The following is a 13,215-nucleotide window of genomic DNA, read 5'->3' as shown; positions in this document are numbered from 1 at the left end:
TAACCAGAATCCTCACCCAAATCCTAACCCTAAACTACACCTCTAACCCCTAACACCTTACCATAACCATAATCCTAACCCTACCCAACCCTCACCCTAAATCTAACCCTCAGCCCAACCACAATGCCTAACACAAACCGGAACCCTAACCCTAACCGTAACACTAAACTTAACCCTGACCTAAAATCGAACCCTAACCCTAAAACTAAACGGAACCCGTAAACTTAACCCGAAACATAACCTTAACACTAACCTGAAAACTAACCTAAACCTTCGCCATAACACTAACCCTAACCCTCACCCTATTTTAAACTTCACGCTATCCCTAACCTAAAGCAAACACTACCTATAAGCTGAACCCTACCCCTAAACCTAACCCTAACCTTAACCTTGGCGCACCTGGAACCCTAAGCCTAACCCTTAAAATAACTCTGACCCTAACCCTCAACCTCAACCTAATACTAATCCTAACCCTGACCCTAACCCTAACCTTACCTTTACCCTAACTTTAACGCTACCATAAACGTAAACCTAACCCTAACCCTAACCGTAACACTTGCACAAAACCCTCACCTTAACTGCAAACGTAACTCTAAATCTTACCCTAACCCTAAACTTAATCCTAAATATAACCCTGCCCTAAACCTAACTGAAACACTAACCCCGAACCCTAAGTCTAACACTAATCCTTAGCCTAAACCTAACCTTAAGCCTAAACCTAACCCTAACCACTTTCCCTAACTCTAACCCTAACCCTAACCCGAACCCTCACTCTTAACCAAAATTTCACCCGAAACATAACCCTAAACCTACCCTAACTTCATTCAAACTCTAATCCTAACCAAAACTAAAACTAACCCAACACCTAACTCGACCCCTAACACTGATCCTAATCCTAAACCTAACCCTAACCCTGACCTTAACCTGAACCCTAACCCCTAACCCTAACCCTCACACTTAACATAAACTTCATCCTAACCCTAACACTAAACATAACACTAAATCTCCCCCTAACCCTGACCCTAACCCTAATCCTAACCATAAACCTAACCCTAACCCGAACCTTAACCCTAACCCTGACCCTAACTCTTACTCTAACCCTAATCCTAATGCTAAAACTTACCCTAAACTCTCAGGTTAAATGAAAACCTAGCACTAGCCCTCACCGTAACTTCTAAACCTAACCTCAACCCTTAACCTAACCCTCTCTCTAACGTTAACCTAGCCCAAACCCTAACCATGACTTAACCCTAACACTTACCCTAAACCAAACCCTCAATCTAACCTCAATTCTATACCTAATCCTAACCTTAAACCTAAAACTAACCCCTAAACCCTAACCCTAACCCTAAGCTCAACCCTCCCCCTTAACTTCAACTTCACCCTAACCCTAACCCTAAACTGAACCCTCACCCTAAATCTAACCCTAAACCAGACCCTAACCTTAACCCAAACACCTAACCCTAACGCTAACTCTAACACATCCTTAACCTAAACTTCACCCTAAACCCAGCCTAACCTTAACCCTAAAACTAAACCTAACCCTCACTATTAACTGAAACTTCACCCTAACCCTAACCCTAACTCTAACTCTAACCCTCACCCTAACACTTACCCTAAACCCTCACCTGAACTGTAAACCTAACCCTAACTCTCACACTAACCCCTAACCGTATCCCCAACCCTAAACCTAATGCTATCCCTAAACTTATCCCTGACCCTAACCCTAAAACAAACCGTAACCCTAATCTAACCCTAACCCTAACATTAACCTAAACTTAACCCTACCCTAACCATAAACCTAAACCTAACACCCTAAACCTAACCTCTACCACTAACTATAAACCTACAACTAATCCTAACTCTTATCCTAACCCTCACCCTTAACCTAAACTTCACACTAACCCTAAACCTACCCCAACCTTAAACATAAACCCTAATCCTAACCCGAACCCTAAAACTAACCTGAACACTAACCTGAACACAAACCCAAACTGTAGCCCTAACCCAAAAAATAACCCTCACCCTATCCTAAACTTCATCCACACCCTAACCCTAACCTTAACCCTAAACCTACACCAAACCCAAAACCTAACCCTAAACCTATCTCTAACCTTAATGCTAGTCCACAAGAACCCTGAACCTAACTCATACAATAGCCCTGAACCTAACCCTAAACCTAATCCTAATCCTAATCCTAACCCTAGACCTAATCGTAACCATAACCCTAACTCTAACCTCGACCCTAAATAGAACACTAACTCTAACCCTAAACCTGAACCTAAACCTAAATCTTACCCTACACCTAACCCTAACCCTAACTCTAACTCTAACCCTAATCATAATACTTACACTAAACTCTGACCTTAACTGTAAAACTAATCGCCAACCATAACCCTAACCCTAATGCTATCCCTAACCCTAACCCTAACACTAACCTGCACCCCTAAGCCCTAACAATAACCCTAACCCAAACCCTAACCCCTTACACCAAAACCTAACCCAAACCTTAACCCAAAATTTCACCCTAACTCTAACACTAAACCCTAAACCTAATCATAAACCTAACCCTAACCCTAAACCAAACCTAACCATGACCCAAACCACAATGCCTAACCAGAATCCTCACCCAAATCCTAACCCTAAACTACACCTCTAACCCCTAACACCTTACCATAACCATAATCCTAACCCTACCCAACCCTCACCCTAAATCTAACCCTCAGCCCAACCACAATGCCTAACACAAACCGGAACCCTAACCCTAACCGTAACACTAAACTTAACCCTGACCTAAAATCGAACCCTAACCCTAAAACTAAACGGAACCCGTAAACTTAACCCGAAACATAACCTTAACACTAACCTGAAAACTAACCTAAACCTTCGCCATAACACTAACCCTAACCCTCACCCTATTTTAAACTTCACGCTATCCCTAACCTAAAGCAAACACTACCTATAAGCTGAACCCTACCCCTAAACCTAACCCTAACCTTAACCTTGGCGCACCTGGAACCCTAAGCCTAACCCTTAAAATAACTCTGACCCTAACCCTCAACCTCAACCTAATACTAATCCTAACCCTGACCCTAACCCTAACCTTACCTTTACCCTAACTTTAACGCTACCATAAACGTAAACCTAACCCTAACCCTAACCGTAACACTTGCACAAAACCCTCACCTTAACTGCAAACGTAACTCTAAATCTTACCCTAACCCTAAACTTAATCCTAAATATAACCCTGCCCTAAACCTAACTGAAACACTAACCCCGAACCCTAAGTCTAACACTAATCCTTAGCCTAAACCTAACCTTAAGCCTAAACCTAACCCTAACCACTTTCCCTAACTCTAACCCTAACCCTAACCCGAACCCTCACTCTTAACCAAAATTTCACCCGAAACATAACCCTAAACCTACCCTAACTTCATTCAAACTCTAATCCTAACCAAAACTAAAACTAACCCAACACCTAACTCGACCCCTAACACTGATCCTAATCCTAAACCTAACCCTAACCCTGACCTTAACCTGAACCCTAACCCCTAACCCTAACCCTCACACTTAACATAAACTTCATCCTAACCCTAACACTAAACATAACACTAAATCTCCCCCTAACCCTGACCCTAACCCTAATCCTAACCATAAACCTAACCCTAACCCGAACCTTAACCCTAACCCTGACCCTAACTCTTACTCTAACCCTAATCCTAATGCTAAAACTTACCCTAAACTCTCAGGTTAAATGAAAACCTAGCACTAGCCCTCACCGTAACTTCTAAACCTAACCTCAACCCTTAACCTAACCCTCTCTCTAACGTTAACCTAGCCCAAACCCTAACCATGACTTAACCCTAACACTTACCCTAAACCAAACCCTCAATCTAACCTCAATTCTATACCTAATCCTAACCTTAAACCTAAAACTAACCCCTAAACCCTAACCCTAACCCTAAGCTCAACCCTCCCCCTTAACTTCAACTTCACCCTAACCCTAACCCTAAACTGAACCCTCACCCTAAATCTAACCCTAAACCAGACCCTAACCTTAACCCAAACACCTAACCCTAACGCTAACTCTAACACATCCTTAACCTAAACTTCACCCTAAACCCAGCCTAACCTTAACCCTAAAACTAAACCTAACCCTCACTATTAACTGAAACTTCACCCTAACCCTAACCCTAACTCTAACTCTAACCCTCACCCTAACACTTACCCTAAACCCTCACCTGAACTGTAAACCTAACCCTAACTCTCACACTAACCCCTAACCGTATCCCCAACCCTAAACCTAATGCTATCCCTAAACTTATCCCTGACCCTAACCCTAAAACAAACCGTAACCCTAATCTAACCCTAACCCTAACATTAACCTAAACTTAACCCTACCCTAACCATAAACCTAAACCTAACACCCTAAACCTAACCTCTACCACTAACTATAAACCTACAACTAATCCTAACTCTTATCCTAACCCTCACCCTTAACCTAAACTTCACACTAACCCTAAACCTACCCCAACCTTAAACATAAACCCTAATCCTAACCCGAACCCTAAAACTAACCTGAACACTAACCTGAACACAAACCCAAACTGTAGCCCTAACCCAAAAAATAACCCTCACCCTATCCTAAACTTCATCCACACCCTAACCCTAACCTTAACCCTAAACCTACACCAAACCCAAAACCTAACCCTAAACCTATCTCTAACCTTAATGCTAGTCCACAAGAACCCTGAACCTAACTCATACAATAGCCCTGAACCTAACCCTAAACCTAATCCTAATCCTAATCCTAACCCTAGACCTAATCGTAACCATAACCCTAACTCTAACCTCGACCCTAAATAGAACACTAACTCTAACCCTAAACCTGAACCTAAACCTAAATCTTACCCTACACCTAACCCTAACCCTAACTCTAACTCTAACCCTAATCATAATACTTACACTAAACTCTGACCTTAACTGTAAAACTAATCGCCAACCATAACCCTAACCCTAATGCTATCCCTAACCCTAACCCTAACACTAACCTGCACCCCTAAGCCCTAACAATAACCCTAACCCAAACCCTAACCCCTTACACCAAAACCTAACCCAAACCTTAACCCAAAATTTCACCCTAACTCTAACACTAAACCCTAAACCTAATCATAAACCTAACCCTAACCCTAAACCAAACCTAACCATGACCCAAACCACAATGCCTAACCAGAATCCTCACCCAAATCCTAACCCTAAACTACACCTCTAACCCCTAACACCTTACCATAACCATAATCCTAACCCTACCCAACCCTCACCCTAAATCTAACCCTCAGCCCAACCACAATGCCTAACACAAACCGGAACCCTAACCCTAACCGTAACACTAAACTTAACCCTGACCTAAAATCGAACCCTAACCCTAAAACTAAACGGAACCCGTAAACTTAACCCGAAACATAACCTTAACACTAACCTGAAAACTAACCTAAACCTTCGCCATAACACTAACCCTAACCCTCACCCTATTTTAAACTTCACGCTATCCCTAACCTAAAGCAAACACTACCTATAAGCTGAACCCTACCCCTAAACCTAACCCTAACCTTAACCTTGGCGCACCTGGAACCCTAAGCCTAACCCTTAAAATAACTCTGACCCTAACCCTCAACCTCAACCTAATACTAATCCTAACCCTGACCCTAACCCTAACCTTACCTTTACCCTAACTTTAACGCTACCATAAACGTAAACCTAACCCTAACCCTAACCGTAACACTTGCACAAAACCCTCACCTTAACTGCAAACGTAACTCTAAATCTTACCCTAACCCTAAACTTAATCCTAAATATAACCCTGCCCTAAACCTAACTGAAACACTAACCCCGAACCCTAAGTCTAACACTAATCCTTAGCCTAAACCTAACCTTAAGCCTAAACCTAACCCTAACCACTTTCCCTAACTCTAACCCTAACCCTAACCCGAACCCTCACTCTTAACCAAAATTTCACCCGAAACATAACCCTAAACCTACCCTAACTTCATTCAAACTCTAATCCTAACCAAAACTAAAACTAACCCAACACCTAACTCGACCCCTAACACTGATCCTAATCCTAAACCTAACCCTAACCCTGACCTTAACCTGAACCCTAACCCCTAACCCTAACCCTCACACTTAACATAAACTTCATCCTAACCCTAACACTAAACATAACACTAAATCTCCCCCTAACCCTGACCCTAACCCTAATCCTAACCATAAACCTAACCCTAACCCGAACCTTAACCCTAACCCTGACCCTAACTCTTACTCTAACCCTAATCCTAATGCTAAAACTTACCCTAAACTCTCAGGTTAAATGAAAACCTAGCACTAGCCCTCACCGTAACTTCTAAACCTAACCTCAACCCTTAACCTAACCCTCTCTCTAACGTTAACCTAGCCCAAACCCTAACCATGACTTAACCCTAACACTTACCCTAAACCAAACCCTCAATCTAACCTCAATTCTATACCTAATCCTAACCTTAAACCTAAAACTAACCCCTAAACCCTAACCCTAACCCTAAGCTCAACCCTCCCCCTTAACTTCAACTTCACCCTAACCCTAACCCTAAACTGAACCCTCACCCTAAATCTAACCCTAAACCAGACCCTAACCTTAACCCAAACACCTAACCCTAACGCTAACTCTAACACATCCTTAACCTAAACTTCACCCTAAACCCAGCCTAACCTTAACCCTAAAACTAAACCTAACCCTCACTATTAACTGAAACTTCACCCTAACCCTAACCCTAACTCTAACTCTAACCCTCACCCTAACACTTACCCTAAACCCTCACCTGAACTGTAAACCTAACCCTAACTCTCACACTAACCCCTAACCGTATCCCCAACCCTAAACCTAATGCTATCCCTAAACTTATCCCTGACCCTAACCCTAAAACAAACCGTAACCCTAATCTAACCCTAACCCTAACATTAACCTAAACTTAACCCTACCCTAACCATAAACCTAAACCTAACACCCTAAACCTAACCTCTACCACTAACTATAAACCTACAACTAATCCTAACTCTTATCCTAACCCTCACCCTTAACCTAAACTTCACACTAACCCTAAACCTACCCCAACCTTAAACATAAACCCTAATCCTAACCCGAACCCTAAAACTAACCTGAACACTAACCTGAACACAAACCCAAACTGTAGCCCTAACCCAAAAAATAACCCTCACCCTATCCTAAACTTCATCCACACCCTAACCCTAACCTTAACCCTAAACCTACACCAAACCCAAAACCTAACCCTAAACCTATCTCTAACCTTAATGCTAGTCCACAAGAACCCTGAACCTAACTCATACAATAGCCCTGAACCTAACCCTAAACCTAATCCTAATCCTAATCCTAACCCTAGACCTAATCGTAACCATAACCCTAACTCTAACCTCGACCCTAAATAGAACACTAACTCTAACCCTAAACCTGAACCTAAACCTAAATCTTACCCTACACCTAACCCTAACCCTAACTCTAACTCTAACCCTAATCATAATACTTACACTAAACTCTGACCTTAACTGTAAAACTAATCGCCAACCATAACCCTAACCCTAATGCTATCCCTAACCCTAACCCTAACACTAACCTGCACCCCTAAGCCCTAACAATAACCCTAACCCAAACCCTAACCCCTTACACCAAAACCTAACCCAAACCTTAACCCAAAATTTCACCCTAACTCTAACACTAAACCCTAAACCTAATCATAAACCTAACCCTAACCCTAAACCAAACCTAACCATGACCCAAACCACAATGCCTAACCAGAATCCTCACCCAAATCCTAACCCTAAACTACACCTCTAACCCCTAACACCTTACCATAACCATAATCCTAACCCTACCCAACCCTCACCCTAAATCTAACCCTCAGCCCAACCACAATGCCTAACACAAACCGGAACCCTAACCCTAACCGTAACACTAAACTTAACCCTGACCTAAAATCGAACCCTAACCCTAAAACTAAACGGAACCCGTAAACTTAACCCGAAACATAACCTTAACACTAACCTGAAAACTAACCTAAACCTTCGCCATAACACTAACCCTAACCCTCACCCTATTTTAAACTTCACGCTATCCCTAACCTAAAGCAAACACTACCTATAAGCTTAACCCTACCCCTAAACCTAACCCTAACCTTAACCTTGGCGCACCTGGAACCCTAAGCCTAACCCTTAAAATAACTCTGACCCTAACCCTCAACCTCAACCTAATACTAATCCTAACCCTGACCCTAACCCTAACCTTACCTTTACCCTAACTTTAACGCTACCATAAACGTAAACCTAACCCTAACCCTAACCGTAACACTTGCACAAAACCCTCACCTTAACTGCAAACGTAACTCTAAATCTTACCCTAACCCTAAACTTAATCCTAAATATAACCCTGCCCTAAACCTAACTGAAACACTAACCCCGAACCCTAAGTCTAACACTAATCCTTAGCCTAAACCTAACCTTAAGCCTAAACCTAACCCTAACCACTTTCCCTAACTCTAACCCTAACCCTAACCCGAACCCTCACTCTTAACCAAAATTTCACCCGAAACATAACCCTAAACCTACCCTAACTTCATTCAAACTCTAATCCTAACCAAAACTAAAACTAACCCAACACCTAACTCGACCCCTAACACTGATCCTAATCCTAAACCTAACCCTAACCCTGACCTTAACCTGAACCCTAACCCCTAACCCTAACCCTCACACTTAACATAAACTTCATCCTAACCCTAACACTAAACATAACACTAAATCTCCCCCTAACCCTGACCCTAACCCTAATCCTAACCATAAACCTAACCCTAACCCGAACCTTAACCCTAACCCTGACCCTAACTCTTACTCTAACCCTAATCCTAATGCTAAAACTTACCCTAAACTCTCAGGTTAAATGAAAACCTAGCACTAGCCCTCACCGTAACTTCTAAACCTAACCTCAACCCTTAACCTAACCCTCTCTCTAACGTTAACCTAGCCCAAACCCTAACCATGACTTAACCCTAACACTTACCCTAAACCAAACCCTCAATCTAACCTCAATTCTATACCTAATCCTAACCTTAAACCTAAAACTAACCCCTAAACCCTAACCCTAACCCTAAGCTCAACCCTCCCCCTTAACTTCAACTTCACCCTAACCCTAACCCTAAACTGAACCCTCACCCTAAATCTAACCCTAAACCAGACCCTAACCTTACCCCAAACACCTAACCCTAACGCTAACTCTAACACATCCTTAACCTAAACTTCACCCTAAACCCAGCCTAACCTTAACCCTAAAACTAAACCTAACCCTCACTATTAACTGAAACTTCACCCTAACCCTAACCCTAACTCTAACTCTAACCCTCACCCTAACACTTACCCTAAACCCTCACCTGAACTGTAAACCTAACCCTAACTCTCACACTAACCCCTAACCGTATCCCCAACCCTAAACCTAATGCTATCCCTAAACTTATCCCTGACCCTAACCCTAAAACAAACCGTAACCCTAATCTAACCCTAACCCTAACATTAACCTAAACTTAACCCTACCCTAACCATAAACCTAAACCTAACACCCTAAACCTAACCTCTACCACTAACTATAAACCTACAACTAATCCTAACTCTTATCCTAACCCTCACCCTTAACCTAAACTTCACACTAACCCTAAACCTACCCCAACCTTAAACATAAACCCTAATCCTAACCCGAACCCTAAAACTAACCTGAACACTAACCTGAACACAAACCCAAACTGTAGCCCTAACCCAAAAAATAACCCTCACCCTATCCTAAACTTCATCCACACCCTAACCCTAACCTTAACCCTAAACCTACACCAAACCCAAAACCTAACCCTAAACCTATCTCTAACCTTAATGCTAGTCCACAAGAACCCTGAACCTAACTCATACAATAGCCCTGAACCTAACCCTAAACCTAATCCTAATCCTAATCCTAACCCTAGACCTAATCGTAACCATAACCCTAACTCTAACCTCGACCCTAAATAGAACACTAACTCTAACCCTAAACCTGAACCTAAACCTAAATCTTACCCTACACCTAACCCTAACCCTAACTCTAACTCTAACCCTAATCATAATACTTACACTAAACTCTGACCTTAACTGTAAAACTAATCGCCAACCATAACCCTAACCCTAATGCTATCCCTAACCCTAACCCTAACACTAACCTGCACCCCTAAGCCCTAACAATAACCCTAACCCAAACCCTAACCCCTTACACCAAAACCTAACCCAAACCTTAACCCAAAATTTCACCCTAACTCTAACACTAAACCCTAAACCTAATCATAAACCTAACCCTAACCCTAAACCAAACCTAACCATGACCCAAACCACAATGCCTAACCAGAATCCTCACCCAAATCCTAACCCTAAACTACACCTCTAACCCCTAACACCTTACCATAACCATAATCCTAACCCTACCCAACCCTCACCCTAAATCTAACCCTCAGCCCAACCACAATGCCTAACACAAACCGGAACCCTAACCCTAACCGTAACACTAAACTTAACCCTGACCTAAAATCGAACCCTAACCCTAAAACTAAACGGAACCCGTAAACTTAACCCGAAACATAACCTTAACACTAACCTGAAAACTAACCTAAACCTTCGCCATAACACTAACCCTAACCCTCACCCTATTTTAAACTTCACGCTATCCCTAACCTAAAGCAAACACTACCTATAAGCTGAACCCTACCCCTAAACCTAACCCTAACCTTAACCTTGGCGCACCTGGAACCCTAAGCCTAACCCTTAAAATAACTCTGACCCTAACCCTCAACCTCAACCTAATACTAATCCTAACCCTGACCCTAACCCTAACCTTACCTTTACCCTAACTTTAACGCTACCATAAACGTAAACCTAACCCTAACCCTAACCGTAACACTTGCACAAAACCCTCACCTTAACTGCAAACGTAACTCTAAATCTTACCCTAACCCTAAACTTAATCCTAAATATAACCCTGCCCTAAACCTAACTGAAACACTAACCCCGAACCCTAAGTCTAACACTAATCCTTAGCCTAAACCTAACCTTAAGCCTAAACCTAACCCTAACCACTTTCCCTAACTCTAACCCTAACCCTAACCCGAACCCTCACTCTTAACCAAAATTTCACCCGAAACATAACCCTAAACCTACCCTAACTTCATTCAAACTCTAATCCTAACCAAAACTAAAACTAACCCAACACCTAACTCGACCCCTAACACTGATCCTAATCCTAAACCTAACCCTAACCCTGACCTTAACCTGAACCCTAACCCCTAACCCTAACCCTCACACTTAACATAAACTTCATCCTAACCCTAACACTAAACATAACACTAAATCTCCCCCTAACCCTGACCCTAACCCTAATCCTAACCATAAACCTAACCCTAACCCGAACCTTAACCCTAACCCTGACCCTAACTCTTACTCTAACCCTAATCCTAATGCTAAAACTTACCCTAAACTCTCAGGTTAAATGAAAACCTAGCACTAGCCCTCACCGTAACTTCTAAACCTAACCTCAACCCTTAACCTAACCCTCTCTCTAACGTTAACCTAGCCCAAACCCTAACCATGACTTAACCCTAACACTTACCCTAAACCAAACCCTCAATCTAACCTCAATTCTATACCTAATCCTAACCTTAAACCTAAAACTAACCCCTAAACCCTAACCCTAACCCTAAGCTCAACCCTCCCCCTTAACTTCAACTTCACCCTAACCCTAACCCTAAACTGAACCCTCACCCTAAATCTAACCCTAAACCAGACCCTAACCTTACCCCAAACACCTAACCCTAACGCTAACTCTAACACATCCTTAACCTAAACTTCACCCTAAACCCAGCCTAACCTTAACCCTAAAACTAAACCTAACCCTCACTATTAACTGAAACTTCACCCTAACCCTAACCCTAACTCTAACTCTAACCCTCACCCTAACACTTACCCTAAACCCTCACCTGAACTGTAAACCTAACCCTAACTCTCACACTAACCCCTAACCGTATCCCCAACCCTAAACCTAATGCTATCCCTAAACTTATCCCTGACCCTAACCCTAAAACAAACCGTAACCCTAATCTAACCCTAACCCTAACATTAACCTAAACTTAACCCTACCCTAACCATAAACCTAAACCTAACACCCTAAACCTAACCTCTACCACTAACTATAAACCTACAACTAATCCTAACTCTTATCCTAACCCTCACCCTTAACCTAAACTTCACACTAACCCTAAACCTACCCCAACCTTAAACATAAACCCTAATCCTAACCCGAACCCTAAAACTAACCTGAACACTAACCTGAACACAAACCCAAACTGTAGCCCTAACCCAAAAAATAACCCTCACCCTATCCTAAACTTCATCCACACCCTAACCCTAACCTTAACCCTAAACCTACACCAAACCCAAAACCTAACCCTAAACCTATCTCTAACCTTAATGCTAGTCCACAAGAACCCTGAACCTAACTCATACAATAGCCCTGAACCTAACCCTAAACCTAATCCTAATCCTAATCCTAACCCTAGACCTAATCGTAACCATAACCCTAACTCTAACCTCGACCCTAAATAGAACACTAACTCTAACCCTAAACCTGAACCTAAACCTAAATCTTACCCTACACCTAACCCTAACCCTAACTCTAACTCTAACCCTAATCATAATACTTACACTAAACTCTGACCTTAACTGTAAAACTAATCGCCAACCATAACCCTAACCCTAATGCTATCCCTAACCCTAACCCTAACACTAACCTGCACCCCTAAGCCCTAACAATAACCCTAACCCAAACCCTAACCCCTTACACCAAAACCTAACCCAAACCTTAACCCAAAATTTCACCCTAACTCTAACACTAAACCCTAAACCTAATCATAAACCTAACCCTAACCCTAAACCAAACCTAACCATGACCCAAACCACAATGCCTAACCAGAATCCTCACCCAAATCCTAACCCTAAACTACACCTCTAACCCCTAACACCTTACCATAACCATAATCCTAACCCTACCCAACCCTCACCCTAAATCTAACCCTCAGCCCAACCACAATGCCTAACACAAACCGGAACCCTAAC

Source organism: Elephas maximus, chromosome X, assembly GCF_024166365.1.
Source record: "Elephas maximus indicus isolate mEleMax1 chromosome X, mEleMax1 primary haplotype, whole genome shotgun sequence".
In the NCBI taxonomy this organism is placed as follows: domain Eukaryota; kingdom Metazoa; phylum Chordata; class Mammalia; order Proboscidea; family Elephantidae; genus Elephas; species Elephas maximus.
This window is presented reverse-complemented; position numbering follows the sequence as displayed.